The sequence below is a fragment of the Dama dama genome, chromosome 4 (assembly GCF_033118175.1).
Source record: "Dama dama isolate Ldn47 chromosome 4, ASM3311817v1, whole genome shotgun sequence".
NCBI classification, from domain to species: Eukaryota; Metazoa; Chordata; class Mammalia; order Artiodactyla; family Cervidae; genus Dama; species Dama dama.
The window spans coordinates 67,660,569-67,675,125 of NC_083684.1; the positions used below are offsets into that span (position 1 = coordinate 67,660,569).

Here is a 14,557-nt window from a genome sequence, read left to right on the forward strand (position 1 = left end):
TCGCTATCTGTGTACGAAGTCTGTCTCTTAAGAAAACTTGAAGGGATACACTCTGTCACGTGTGATGTGTGTTCTTTGCTTGGATGAGGTGTAAGATTGTGCCAGATTGTTGGTCCTTTATTGGACCGGAACCTGATGTTCCGGAGTCAACGATGAGAGAGTGAAAGAAGGAAAAAGGCTAATATTCCCTGGGTTATGCAGCTGACTTTTGCGCTCCAGGGAATCAGCCAGAAATAGAGAGAAAGAAGGAAAGACACGGGGACCCAAGCTCTGATGGAGCAAGGTGCTTTATTGAATTCTGTAAGAGTATATATACCAGTAGCTTCTTTAGATAAAGAGCAAGAGACCAGACTTTACAAGTTTACCAAGGAAGCAAGGAACAATAGAGACTATAAGGCCAAGAGGCGATCCATATGAAAAGAGGGTCGTAAATAGTTACTTTTCACCGTATGGAAAAGCTAACGAAGGAAATCCTATGCAAGCATCCCATCTTTTTGATCTCCATCCTGGCAGAGGCTTGCCTGTTCCTCTGGTCCCTGACAGGGACTGGTAAGGAACACAGGGCTCAAGAGAGGAAACAGCACACAGAAATCTTACTGTTAAATGCTTCCTGACAATTCCCCCTATTTTATATTTGTAAAAAAGTTCCTGACCAAATGAGTTTGGTTAGTATTAACCAACCTTATAGAAAGGTGATGATAAACAACAAATACAATTATCAAGACAATCACCAAAGTTACATTTTCAGACTCGATTCTGTGGGTAATACTTTAAGACCATCTTTGTGGGTCTAGCCCAAACAATCGATCAGCGAGCTGTTTAGCTAAAGTTTTCAAATTAGTGGAGAGGGCAGACGATTAGAAAAAGTGTCAAAGATTTCCTTTTGCAGTAATTGTACATTCAGAGAGGCATTATCATGTAAATGAAATTTGATTTGTTCCTAGTTGTAGGTACTATGATTGAAATGAACAGGAGTAACACAAAATTGGCAATTAATACAAGTTACATAACATAAAGTCTTATTAAATTGTAAATTTCTTATGGCTGTAACAAAAGGAAGTAGGACACAGGCTTGTATAAAATATGACTGATTATAGCCAAAGAAATAGCTACTATGACCACGACTGGTCTCTGTGAAATGTCCGGTCTAAGTCCCAAGTTCTTCGGTGCTGGCAGCAAGTTTCCCGATGTCCCATTGTTTAGGCCCACTCTGTTTATCGAGGATGATTCGAGGAGGTGGGGCGGGGGGTGGGTGGGGGGATGCCATTCCACCTTCAAGCCAGCCAAGAAGTCCTTTGTCGTGGTAATGTTTCAACGTAGTGTTAGTAACCTTTAAAGCCACTTAAGCAGCATAATATATAATGTTTTTTGTTCTTTCCCTAAAGTTTTAGTAGTATAAACATGGTTCACAGACAGAGAAAGGGCAGCAATGTCCAAAAGTCTTCTTTTGGAGGCAGGACGAAAACTCAAGTTTGTCGGCATACATTTATGCATAATTTTCCTGGGCCCAGGCAATGAAAGGACTTCATAGCCTAAAGAAATGTTCATTAATTTTCCCTTTTCCCCAGGTTGTGAGGGTTCCAGGGAGGGGGCATATGGGTGGAGTCATTGGTTGATATGATCTCTCTTTTCTCCATCCATTTTATGACCTATAATAAAGAGGGGTTGGGTAAGAAAGCCCAGTTAAGTTGGGGTGGGAGGCACAGGCTAGCAGGAAAATGTATTCAGGACTCCGAGGCATTCCCTGTTGAGAGACCAAATTTTCAGCTTTATTAGTAAGGGTTTTTATCTGTCCCCAAGAGGGGAGGTCATAGGGTTGATGCCGCCGAGGGCAGTTGCTTTCTGGAGATCTTTAGAGCCACCAAGGCCCATACTGGAATTTCTTCTTCCCGGGGTTCTTGTTGTTTCATTTCCATTTTGAATGTCGGGGGCCCCCTTGGGTCGAATTTTCCGAGGAAAAAGTTTGTTGGATCCATCTAGGAAATACAAGCATATCCCATTCCCTGTAAGATTAATTTCCCAGATTTCTATTGTTTATTGAACCCGTCTTGGTACCAAATGGGCAGAGGAAGAGAAGTGTCCTTCAATTCCTTGAAATGTCTTTCTGCTCTTGTTAAAATATTTCCCTGTGGTAGGTTTAAAAAATTTAAAACAAATAAAGCTGTATTAACAATAGTTATAGGTTTAGAAAATATCTTATGTTGGAATCTAGTAAAGTCTGCTTTAGATAAGGAAGACGGTAGTGTACCTGTGTATTCCCCCTTCTTTAAATTTTTTATTTGTAACTTTAGTGTGTGATGTGTTTGTTCGACTATGTCTTGTGTCTGTGGATTATAAGGAATATCTGTAATATGTTTAATAGAAAAAGATTGTAAAAATTGTTTAAAGTGTCTAGAATTATAGGCAGGGCCATTGTCTGTTTTAATAGAACTAGGAGTTTACGGTGGAGGTTTCTATATTTTTTAATACAAAAACTGGATATATAGAATCAGAGACTATATTAATGGGGTAACGATGTAGGCAAATAACTTGAATAAGAATGTATAATTCATTTTGTTGAGCAGAATGGAATTTAGTGTAAAAGACTTTATGTTTTTTAAGAGACCAGAGCCTTGGCGTTTTTAGTCCCATCTAAACAAAAGAAATGTGAAAAATAATAAATTCAGTGTTTTTGAAGAAATTCCACAGCTTTCCAGAAGGATAATGAAATGAAATTTCTCCAGAATATTTTAGAAAAGCTAATTGGAAATCGGTAGAAGTTTGTAGTGTGTTCTCAAATTTAGATTTATTTGTAATAAAGTTTTATAAAAGTATAAAGGAGATAGAGAAAGCTTCTGACATAGGCATCAGAAGGGGGCAGAAAGAGTACCCCTCTGCTAGTCTTTAGCCAGGTGTCATATAACTACTAGCAGTCTGTTAATTAGAGAAAAGGAATGTCTCAAAACTGAAGAGATTAGCACCAGGTCCCTCACCCACAACATGCATTTTGAGATAACCTTGGCACCAGGTGAGTTGTCCCCGGCTACAAAATGATTGACATGAATCTTGAAGAAAGGCAAGTGTATTTCCAAGCAAATACAGTTTCATTAACATAGCTTGAGAACATTTGCATGAGTAAAATATACTGGTTTGTCAAGTGGGTTCTGAGTCTTAGGCAGAACCAACTTGAAGAAAGAATCTAGGGTAAATACATAGTTCATTAATATAGCTTAAGACAAATATTTCCATAAGAAAAATGCACTGGTTAACTCAGGGTTTGAGAATAGTTAACTTCAAGTGAAACCAGGTGTCATTATGGCAACACAGTATTTTAAGAGAAACCTCCTTTTAAATTTATATAGAGAAGAAAAAAAATATCAAATTTAGATTTACAATCTTTGGTCCAATGCATTTCTCTATGGCAGTGAGGGCAGATTTTTGGAGGTTTTCATTAACTTTCTTAGGGCAGTCCCTTTTTAAATGGTTTTTATCTCCACATGTAAAGCATCCTTCATTTCTCTTTTTAAAGCAAGCAGCAATTATCTCAGCTAGCCTTTGCATTTTTTGAGTTTCTGATCTTATATGGTGACAGGCCTTCAAATAATCAAAAAATAGTCCCTGTCTCACGAATTGGGGCTACAGCTTTTTGACATTCCTGATTTTCATTTTCATAAACAAGTAATTTTTTTTTTAGTAGTCTTTTAGCTTTCTTTCTTTCTTTCTTTCTTTCTTTTTTTTTTTTTTTATTACAGTATGGGCTTAAGGGAGTCGTTGCCAGAATCATTAGGTTCTATCAAGGGAGAGACTTTGGGATATGTACCCTCCGGCAGGGGAGGAGCGCTTGGAGCAACCAGAGCAGGGTTAGTAGGAAAATTCTGAAATATCTTATGTTGTTCTAACTGGGCCTTTTGTAGGGCTTTATCATCTAATTCATATTCATGTAGTAAGTGTTCTGTCTGTTGCCGAATATCAGGAGGGCTAGAATTACCTTGAAATGGCAGAATCACAGCTTCAGTGAGAACCCATAGGGGCCAGAAATCTATTGGAATATTTTTCCCTGTCTGACGGCTCGTTCAGCATTCTCTTTGACCCGATGCTAAATTTCTAAATTAAAACTACCTTCATCAGTGAACCAAGGGTTACATTCAATCCCTGAACTTTAAATAAGTGATAAAGTAAAGTAGAAAAGTGAGGGGGCTTTCCAGCCAATTGACCCATGTCTTAGTACTTACCGGCCTCAATAGGCCCTCTGGGGTCGCTCCGTCCGAATCTGCCAGGTGTACCAGGCCCTGTTCTGGGCACCGCTTGTTGGTCCTTTATTGGACTGGAACCTGGTGGTCCGGAGTCGATGATGAGAGAGTGAAAGAAGGAAAGAGGCTAATATTCCCTGGGTTATGCAGCCGGCTTTCACGTTGCAGGGAATCAGCCAGAAATAGAGAGAGAGAGAGAGAGAGACACGGGGACCCAAGCTCTGATGAAGCAAAGGTGCTTTATTGAATTCTGTAAGAGTATATATACCAGTAGCTTCTTTAGATAAAGATCAAGAGACCAAATTTTACAAGGTTACCAAGGAAGCAAGGAGCAATAGAGGCCATAAGGCCAAGAGGCGGTCCATATGAAAAGAGGGTCTTAAATAGTTACTTTTCACCGCTTGGAAAAGCTAATGAAGGAAATCCTATGCAAGTATTCCATCTCTTTGATCTCCATCCTGGCAGAGGCTTGCCCGCTCCTCTCGCCCCTGACAGGGACTGATACGGAACTGAGGGCTCAAGAGAGAGAGGAAACAGCACACGGGAATCTTACTATTAAATGCTTCCTGACACCAGATACCATGATTCAGTGGAGCAGCTCCTCTCTGAGAAGGTGCCTCCCAGACTACAACCCTCAGTTTGACTCAAATAAAACCCTTTCCTATCAGAGATTGTTTATTGACTATTTTTATGGACACTTGCATTCTCTTGTTCATCAAGGACCCCGAGAATTAGGGGCTATAAAACTGAAGACCCTGCTCACACCGTCCCTAGCTTCTTGCACTGCTTGACTCCCGGCAGTCTGCACATCACTTGAGCACTCCAGTATGGGGACCTCAAAGCCCAACTAGACCCCAGCCAGGAGAAAGGGAGCTTAATGTCTCTGCTGTGAATTCAGACAACAAAAGGACGAAACAAGCCTTGCGCCTTCGTCCAGACTTGCACAAAGGATTGGAAGAGGATAAAGGGGGATGTGACTTGCCTCCCTTCTTCAAGGAGCTCTGTGTTGCTGGGAGGGCTGAGCACAGAGGCAGGTTAGGGGAACAGGGTGTAAGGGGTCAGGAGCTCTACACTTAACAGAAGGAGCAAAAACCCAGGAGCAAGTGAGGTGGGGTCACTGGTGAAGGGCTGAGAAGATTTGGACACACACCAAAATCACGAGACATAAGCCACTGAAGTGGGATTTAAATGCCAGAGTTGAGTCTTACAGGGCTTCCCAGGTGGCTGGGTGGTAAAGAATTCTCCTGCCAATGCAGGAGACGCAAGTTCAAACCCTGGATGGGGAAGATCCCCTGGAGAAGGAAATGGTAACCCACTTCAGTATTCTTGCCTGGGAAATTCCAGGGACAGAGGAGCCTGGTGGGCTACCGTCCATGGGGTCACAAAGAGTGGGACACAACTGAGCGACTGAGCATGCACACTTGCATTATAATGTTGATGCTTACCTTAGCTTTGGAAAAGTCAGCTACACAAGATGGAATGAAATTGCTTAAGCTGTTGTGCAGAGTTTTAGTTGGTTGTGTGGGGACTCACAGGAAACCCCAGAGCTGGTTGAAACAATTATTTTAAGGAAAGACATTTGAGATGCAAGGGACGTAGAAAGAAGCCTTCTCTGAGCCTCCCTTTTCTGACTCAAAGCAGAAAATTCTGGTTAAATACAGCTGTCAGAAACTGCCTCTTTGGGGAGCGGCTGCTCCCAAGAGGGTGACGGTAAGTTAAACTATGACAATAACTATGCTCTCTTGGAGTTTTCCAGCCTGAAGAAGCTGGAAAGCCCACTTACACCTGCAGAGATAGCATTATCACAAAGTATCTCACCTCATGTTTGTTCTCTCAACCTGTTTGTTTTTCCTAAAGGAACTCATTGGGAAAAAAAAAAGAAAGAAACTCATTTGTTCTTCCCATAGAAACCTTTTCTCCCTACCCCACCCCCTATTCCCCTACTGAGTTGGATGTTGTTTGTTGTCTAGTCACTCAGTTGTGTCCATGTCCAACTCTTTGTGACCCATGGGCTGTAGCCCACCAGGCTCCTATGTCCATGAAATTCTCCAGGCAAGAATGCTGGAGTGGGTTGCCTTTCCTTCTCCAGAGGATTTTCCCGATGCAGGGATCAAACCAGTGTCTCTTGCATCAGTAAGTGAATTCTTTACCACTGAGCCATCTGAGAAGCCCAAGCTGGATATATAAGCCCATAATTTTAATCATTTTAGCAAGTTATACCTTCTATTAGCTTCCATACAGAATTCTTTTCTCCTGTTAATCTTTTTTTTTTTTTTTTTTGGCAAGTATCGGTCATAGAACCTAAGAGGAGAGAGGAAACGTTTTTCTGCTCCATTAGTGGCAAGGTTTAAATGTTTCAACAATATGGCGGTGCTACAGAATAAAACATGTGGCCAAGTTTAGGAAGTAGAAGCTAGAGTTCATCCATTTAACAGTGCCAAAGGGAGCTCTCTGTGCCAGACACTAAACCAGGCATCAGGGATTCAGAAGCAAAGAACACTGCCAACTTTTAACAACAGTGAGAATTTGGAGACACCTTATACTGAAATAAATTTCACATGGTTAAAGGATTAGGCCATGCCGCACAGCATGTGGGATCTTAGTCCCCCGATCAGGGATCAAATTCACACCTCCTGCATTGGAAGTGAAGAGTCTTAATCACAGGACCATCAAGGAAATCCTTAAGGATGATAACTTTTCAAAACAACTAGAATGTAACAGGAGAAACCATGCAAAGGGTTTAAAATAATATTGTTACTGTTCATTCGCTAAGTAGTGTCTGACTCTTTGAGACCCCATGGACTGCAGCACACCAGGCTTCCCTGTCCATCACCATCTCCCTGAGTTTGCTCAAACTCATGTCCACTGACTCTGTGATACCATCCAACCATCTCCTCCTCTGTCACCCCCTTCTCCTCCTGTCCTCAATCTTTCCCAGCATCAGGATCTTTTCCAATGAGTGCACTCTTCCCATCAGGTGGCCAAAATATTGGAGCTTCAGCATCAGTCTTTCCAATGAATATTCAGGTTTGATTTCCTTTAGGATAATATTAGGACAGAGATTTAAGCCTTGAGAATTTTTATGTCCAATATCACATTGATCACACTGTATAGAATTTAGAAGATCCCAGTTGTCAGGCTGTTATGATTCATGTGAGGTTTTTTTTTTTTTTTTGGCTGCAGACTTGTGGGACCCTAGTTACCCAACCAGGGATCAAACCCAGGGCCTCGACAGTGAAAGCACAGAGTCATAACCAATGGACCGCCAGGAATTCCCAACTCATGAGAATGCAACGCAGGTCCATCCCTGCTGCTTTCTCTTCACCCTCTCATCTCTCTGGTGTAATTTACCATTGCATCTCATGGTTGCTGCCCAGACTTTCGCTAGTTGTGATGAGTGAGGGCTGCTCTCTAGTTGTAGTGGGAAAGCTACCCATTGGGGTGGCTTCTCTTGTTGGTGGAGCACCGGCTGTAGGGCCCATGGGCTTTGGTAATTGTGGTTCCTGGGCTCTAGAGCACAGGCTCAGTAGTTGTGGTACATGGGCTTAGTTGTTCGGTGGCACGTGGAATCTTCCTGGACCAGGGATTGAACGCATGTCTCCTGCATTGGCAAGGGAATTATTTACTATTGAACCACCAGGGAAGCCCCACCCCTATGGTATGAATACCTTCTCTGCAAGGTGAGTGAGTCACTACCACCATCTCTCCGCTGGTTTCCCAGCCTTATGACCTCTCTCGCTTAAATAGTAGCATCTGTTCTTTTTCATATACATCCTCAAGTTTATGAAATTAAATCTCAGGTGTATAACCATGGTTGAGATTGGGTACTTTGTGTATATATTCAGCTCATTTCAGTTCAGTCATGCAGTCGTGTCTGACTCTTTGCATTAAATATGAATATTTTAACCTGAAATATTAAAGGTTAAAAATTAAATATTAAATTAAATATTAAAGGTTAAACCCTGAAAACACTGACCTGTGATTCACAAGCAGAAGACCTATCCCCAGAGGCATACAATGATTTTGTCTCACATCCTCTACTACATAAATGGACTCAGGTCTCCCCTGGTGGTCCAGGAGTTAAGATTCTAAGCTCCCAATGCACAGGGCCTGGGTTCGACCCCTGGTCAGAGATCTTGATCCCACATGCTGCAACTAAGACCCAGCACAACCAAATAAATATATACTTTTTTTTAAAGTAAAGAAAGATAGATGGGCTCAGGCCATGTGCTCTTTTTTGTTTGGTTTCTTTCACTCAGATTTGAGTTTGCAGGTCCTTCTGTGGGACTGTTGCATGTAGCCAAGATGACCCCTACTCATCACGGCAGTAGGGTACTACATCATGTCACCTTAAACCTACCCAGGGCTATTAGTCAATTTCATATTAGTAAAGCTGAAAGGGAAAAACATGGCAGTGTCACAGAGTACCCATAAATCACGTAGACTTTTTTTTTTTGCTCATTTTCATTCTTTTTTCTTTGTACACATTATTGAAAATTCCCATCCTCTAATCCATATATTACTTATTTATTTATTTTTGTCTGGGCTGGTTGGCCTTCAGGATCTTAGTCTCCTGACCAGGGATTGAACCTGTACCCCTACACTGGGAGCTTGGAATCTTAACCACCGGACCACCAGGGAAGTCCCTAACTCACTTATCATTGTTGTAGCCACGCGTTCTGGGAAACAAACTCACTCAGAAGGACAATACAGATAGTGGATTGCAGTTTATTACACCGGCAGGCCCAAGGAAGAGTCTCCTCTTAGCCAAGGACCCGACCAGCATTTGTGAAAATCTTTTATACCCCATGTGTACGTGTCTGAACCCACCACCCCAAATTTCTTGAGACTTACAGAAACAAAGGAAGGGTAAATACAATCCCAATAACCCCATCTTTCATGTGCCATGTGCTTAGATAGTTAAACAATTAACCAATATTCAATAAGCCTGAGGTTACATTCCGACAGGTACAGAAAATTTATGGCCTCTCTGGAGGAAGGGGTGATTAGTATATGTGTTCTCTTAGGCGAGGAGTAACCTGGATATGATCTTCAAGGTTCCCCTGTCCGGAAGGGGTCTTATCCTTCCATTGTTGTTTCCATAGGCACTAAACGCAGAGTTCAGAGCCCACTGGAGAGGTGGCCAAGCATGATCATCATGAACAGGCCTACGATGGAGTCCAGGCCCTATGAATTCCTTCTTCATTCCCCCCTCTTGATGCTCCTAGTTTCTGTAATGAGCATCATTTATTGTGATATATTGTACCCTGGCCCTCTGGCCACCCACATGAGAGAACACTATCAACCTCTGGGTTATAAAATTCATAATACATTGTAAAATTCAGGGTCCACAAGGCAGAACTATCAAGGCAACTTTAACAGTGGTAAATATAGTTTTCCACCAATCGCCCTTCACCCAAGATAGGACCGAAGTCCAGAAAGGAATGCTCTCATTTGACATTGCTTTTACCTGGTTTTTCATACCATCTAAAGCAGTCGATACATTGCCAGGTAAGTCAGGAATAGATACACACCATTCAACCTTATTATAGCACAGGTCCCTCCTTGAGCAGCTCTGAGTATGTCCAAAGCCATTCTATTATGAATTATTACTTTTCTCATTTGCATTTGCTCTTCATTTAAGGTTTGGGTGGCTTTTGTTCTATCTAGGAGGGGCTGTTTTGTGAAATTAGTCAAGGCCTCTACTTTAATCATAATATCTGTTGTCCCTATAGAGGGTACGAATAAGGCAGCAATATACTCATACCATCGAAACACAGGTCTTTTCCACCTAGCATGTAAATAAGGTAGATTTACCGGGGCTTGTTGTAGGTTAGGCGTTTGTTACACTGGCATTTATATCAAATGTAACCCCATGACCCGAGTCTATTGACTGTAGGTCTTACACCAAGAGAGCAAGGAGAGGTTATGATTGACAAGAGAGAGGAAAGTCTCTTTTTGTCATCCCAGAAAAGAGCAAAGTGGTTTAAAATCTGCTTGGCAGAGCGGTGACACCCACCAAGGAAGTCCATCCTTCACAGACAGAGGCATAGTCCTACATACCCAGAAGTTGTAGGTGTTGTGGAAGTCCGTGTAGGAATGTGCCCATGAGGTGAAAACGTTGTCCTGAGTTGAGACAGAAGTTGTGCAGCTTCATCCTGAGGGGGCTCGTTAAATTCAAAATCACGTTGATGAGGCCAAGCAGCAGGAGTTGATTGTGCAGCTTCATCCTGAAGGGGGCTCGTCCAGGATCTTCTTTTCCTTCTTCTTAAGGATGGTCTTAGTCTCTCAAGGATCATGGGGTCCCTCTGTGCAGTCCACTCAGCGTTTTCTGGGTCTGCGTGGTATGTTTTCTTCACCCTCGTATGATGGATCCAAGGGACAATACCTGCAACTTTAACTGCAGCAGGGATAGTTAAAATAACATAAGGGCCCTTTCGCCAAGGGGCTAGCACATCATGTTTCCAATCTTTGACCCATACTTGGTCACCAAGTATGAACTGTTCCCCAAAGGGGAACGACACCCTTTCTTGTACAAACTTAGTTACCCGATTTATTACCTTACCCAGTTCCATCTGCTGTGAAATCCTATCCCCCCTTACCTGAGGCAAATTTGTTGAAACCTGTTTTATTATCGGAGGGGGCCTCCCATACACAATTTCGTATGGAGAATAGCCTTGGGACTGTGGGGTCATCCCGAGTCTGAGCAGAGCCGTCGGAAGCAAGTCCACCCAGGAGCAGTCAGTCTCTCTGATCCACTTGGAGAGTCTCTAAGTGTCCGGTTGGCTCATTCCACCATCTCAGAACTCTGGGCCTATATGCAGTGTGCAGTTTCCACTGGATGTTTAAAGTTTTGCTTGTTGTACTAAATCAGCTACAAAAACTGGGGCCATTGTCTGAACCAATGCTGGTAGGAAGTCCAAATCTGGGAACTATTTCCCTAAGCAGGCACCGGGCTACTTCTGGTGCTCTTTCACTCCAGGTAGGAAAAGCTTCTATCCATCCCGAGAATGTACATACCATGACCAGCAGGTAACGGTAGTGTCGGTGAGGTTTCATTTCAGTGAAGTCCACTCCCAGGTGTTCAAAGGGAAGCATGCCTTTCAGCTGAATACCCGGAGGTTTTTGTCTGAATCCCCAAGAGGCAGCATTAACCTGTGAGCAGGCAGCATGGCCTAGGTGGGTCGCTTGGTGTGTCTGGCTTACCAGAGTGTGTGCCAGCTCCTCCAGTACCAATAATTTGCCACGTGGAAATTCCCACCATCCCTTTTAAGTCTTTTGTTGTTGTTGTTGTTGTTACTTATAATGATTTTATTTATTTATTTTTATTTTAAAATATGCATCCTTTTTATTTCAATTTTATTTTTTCCATTTATTTTTATTAGTTGGAGGCTAATTATTTTACAATATTGTAGTGGTTTTTGCCATACATGAATTAACCATGGATTTACATGTGTTCCCCATCCCCATCCCCCCTCCCACCTCCCTCTCCATCCCATCCCTCTGGGTCTTCCCAGTGCACCAGCCCTGAGCACGCATCTCATGCATCCAACCTGGGCTGGTGATCTGTTTCACCCTTGATAGTATACTTGTTTTAATGCTGTTCTCTCAGAACATCCCACCCTCACCTTCTCCCACAGAGTCTAAAAGTCTGTTCAAAAAATATGGAATGCTTCACGAATTTGCGTGTCATCCTTGTGCAGGGGCCATGCTAATCTTCTCTGTATCGTTCTAATTTTAGTATATGTGCTGCTGAAGCGAGCACCCCTTTTCAGTCTTGATGGCCCCTTCTGCTTTGGCTAACCTGACGGCCGTTGTCCTTGTTTTATCAGGCTAGTGCCATCAGTATATAGGACCCAATTAGGGTCTGGAACCTTGAGCCCTTCTTTAAAACAACCCCCAGATACCTTACCTCCTCCTTGCAGATCTGTGCCTTCCTCTTCGACACCCGGTAACCTGCTTCCATCAGCAGCTGGAGCAGTGCATTTGTCCCTTTCCAGCATTTTTCTCGGCAGCCAGCAGCAGGTCATCCATGGACTGTAGGAGCCAACATCCATACTCTTCTGGATGGAATGAGTTCAGGTCAGAAGCCAAGGCTTCCCCAAAGATGGCTGGGGAGCTCTTAAACCCTTGCAGGGGAGTCCAGATGAGCTGTTGTTTGGTGCTCCCGACTGGATCTTCCCATTCAAAGGCAAAGATGGGCTGTGATGCTGGGACGAGGTGTATGCAGAAGAAGGCATCCTTGAGATCTAGGCGAGTATAAACTTTAGTCCTCGGCGGGAGGAGGCTAAGTAAGGTGTAGCGGTTTGGAACAGTGGGGTGTAAAGTCACAGTAGCCTGGTTGACTAGCTTGAGATCTTGTACAGGCCTAGAGTCCTGTCCTCCTTCCCTTTTGACTGGCAGGATTGGCGTGTTCCAAGCCGACTGGCACTCTACTAGAATGCCCGCTTGTTTCAATCTATTGATGTGGGCCAGTATGCCGGCCCAGGCCTGCTGGGGTCAACATGGACAACAGCAAGAGGGGGAGGCTACAGGGTGGGGTAGAGGCCGGGGTCAGCCTGGAGGGTCCCTTGTAGCCTGAACAGCCTTGCGTTTCAGGTTTTCTCTTCATGACCTTGTCATGGGTGGGATCTCCCATAAAGGCTCCCGACATCTCCCCCTTTGTTTTTTTTTTAAAACAGCCAGATGAATCTCTGTTGCAAGCTTCTGAGTGCTCTGCCGAAGAGTTCTGATGATACAAGGGAGAATAACAATAATAATAATAATCAGTGCTATTGCAGCAATGTAACTAAAAATAGTAGACAAATATTTTTGGCAGAGATAAAGTTGGAGAAGATTTTAAAGAAATCACTGGCAGCTCCAGCGGCAGTAAAATCCAATCGAGAATGCTCTATTGTTCTAACCTGTCCATGCAATCTATCTAAATCTAAACTTATGCTAGAGCTATTCTATACCCCTGAAATACGATTTTTAATTTTTTTTTAGTTGTAATCAATCTCATTAACCTTTAAAGGTGTTACACAAATTCACCGGTAGTCTGCGTGGCAGGACAGTGCTAATTTTACTTTTAGGGCTTGCAGTTCTGTTCCAATATGCACCACCTCTTCCTCAAGAGCATCCACCTTCATCTCCAGTCCTCTGGCCACGACCTCTCGAGCAGTCAAAGCCAAGGAGACACCTTTGACATAGTATCAACATACTGTTCAGTATGCACCCGCTTGGTTAATGCAACTGGCAAGAAAGTAAAGCAAGCATAGCAATAAAAACCCTTTTAGTAGAGGCTGAAGATCCCTGTAGAGAAGCTATTCTCTGTGCTTGATGGCAAAGCGACTCATTTTGTCCCCATGTGGGTATGGAGGCTTGTTGAGTTGCCCACGCAGGATGTCCTGGTTGCAGGTCATGAGGCATCTGATCTTCATCCAAAGATAGATTACTGAGATAAGCTTTAGAAACAAACTTAGAGTGTCTTTTTTAATAACTTAATTAAATCTGTTAGCAATATAACGTAACCACAAGGAACTGTCTCAGAAGTGAGTCTTAGTAAAAACTAGACCTTAATTAACAAAACTAGAAACTTAGTTTAACAATTTACAAAACTTAATATTTAGTGGGGTTTTTAAATTATGGATATATTAACCCTGTAGCCAGGGAAGGCTTTAACCCATCAAATAAAAATGAGGTTTGTCAGGGAGCTGGGAAAAGCCAAGTGGCCGTCTTGGATCTCCCATAGCCCCGACTCTTTGATTTTCAGCTATTGTTCACCCATTTTTAATTACCCAATTTAGGAGTAGACTGTTGCCGTGTTTTAAGGACATTAGGATAGTACAAGTCTAACAGTGAGGGGTTATTTTTTGTAGAAGCAAAATGAGCTTTTACATGTACTATAATCTTAAATAGCACTTATTTACTTTACTAAAGTAGCAAAAGATTTTAAAAACAAATATAAATCACTTAAAGGCAAAGAAATTTATAATCTATTATTGAAAGATTTATTTTAAGAAAACTTTGTTTTCTTAACACAGAGAGTAGACTAAATTTCAGTCTGTGACCAATTTACCAGATAGCAAACAAACAAAATTTATCAGTTAATCTTAGAAAAGTCTTTTTTATAAATCTTGAAGAACTAGCAGTATTTTTCTAAAGGCATGCGAGTGAAACCATATAAGGCATGCTTAAAATCTAATTAAATTGTAATTGACAAAGTGGTCTGGTCATTGCCGTGACTTGTAACACTTTAACATGATAACTAAAATTATAACTGACAACATTTTACCAGGACATATCAGACTTTTATGAATTTCACACAATTTTTAGGATATCTATATAAG

At 42.3% G+C, this 14,557-nt stretch overlaps 1 non-coding gene across 1 annotated transcript; it reads right to left on the reverse strand.

Moving 5' to 3' along the window:
• Positions 1-11,887: 11,887 nt before the first annotated feature.
• LOC133055391 (U6 spliceosomal RNA) lies at positions 11,888-11,994 on the reverse strand. The gene has a single exon (XR_009692666.1). It is a non-coding gene; the product is annotated as a U6 spliceosomal RNA (small nuclear RNA).
• Positions 11,995-14,557: the final 2,563 nt, after the last annotated feature.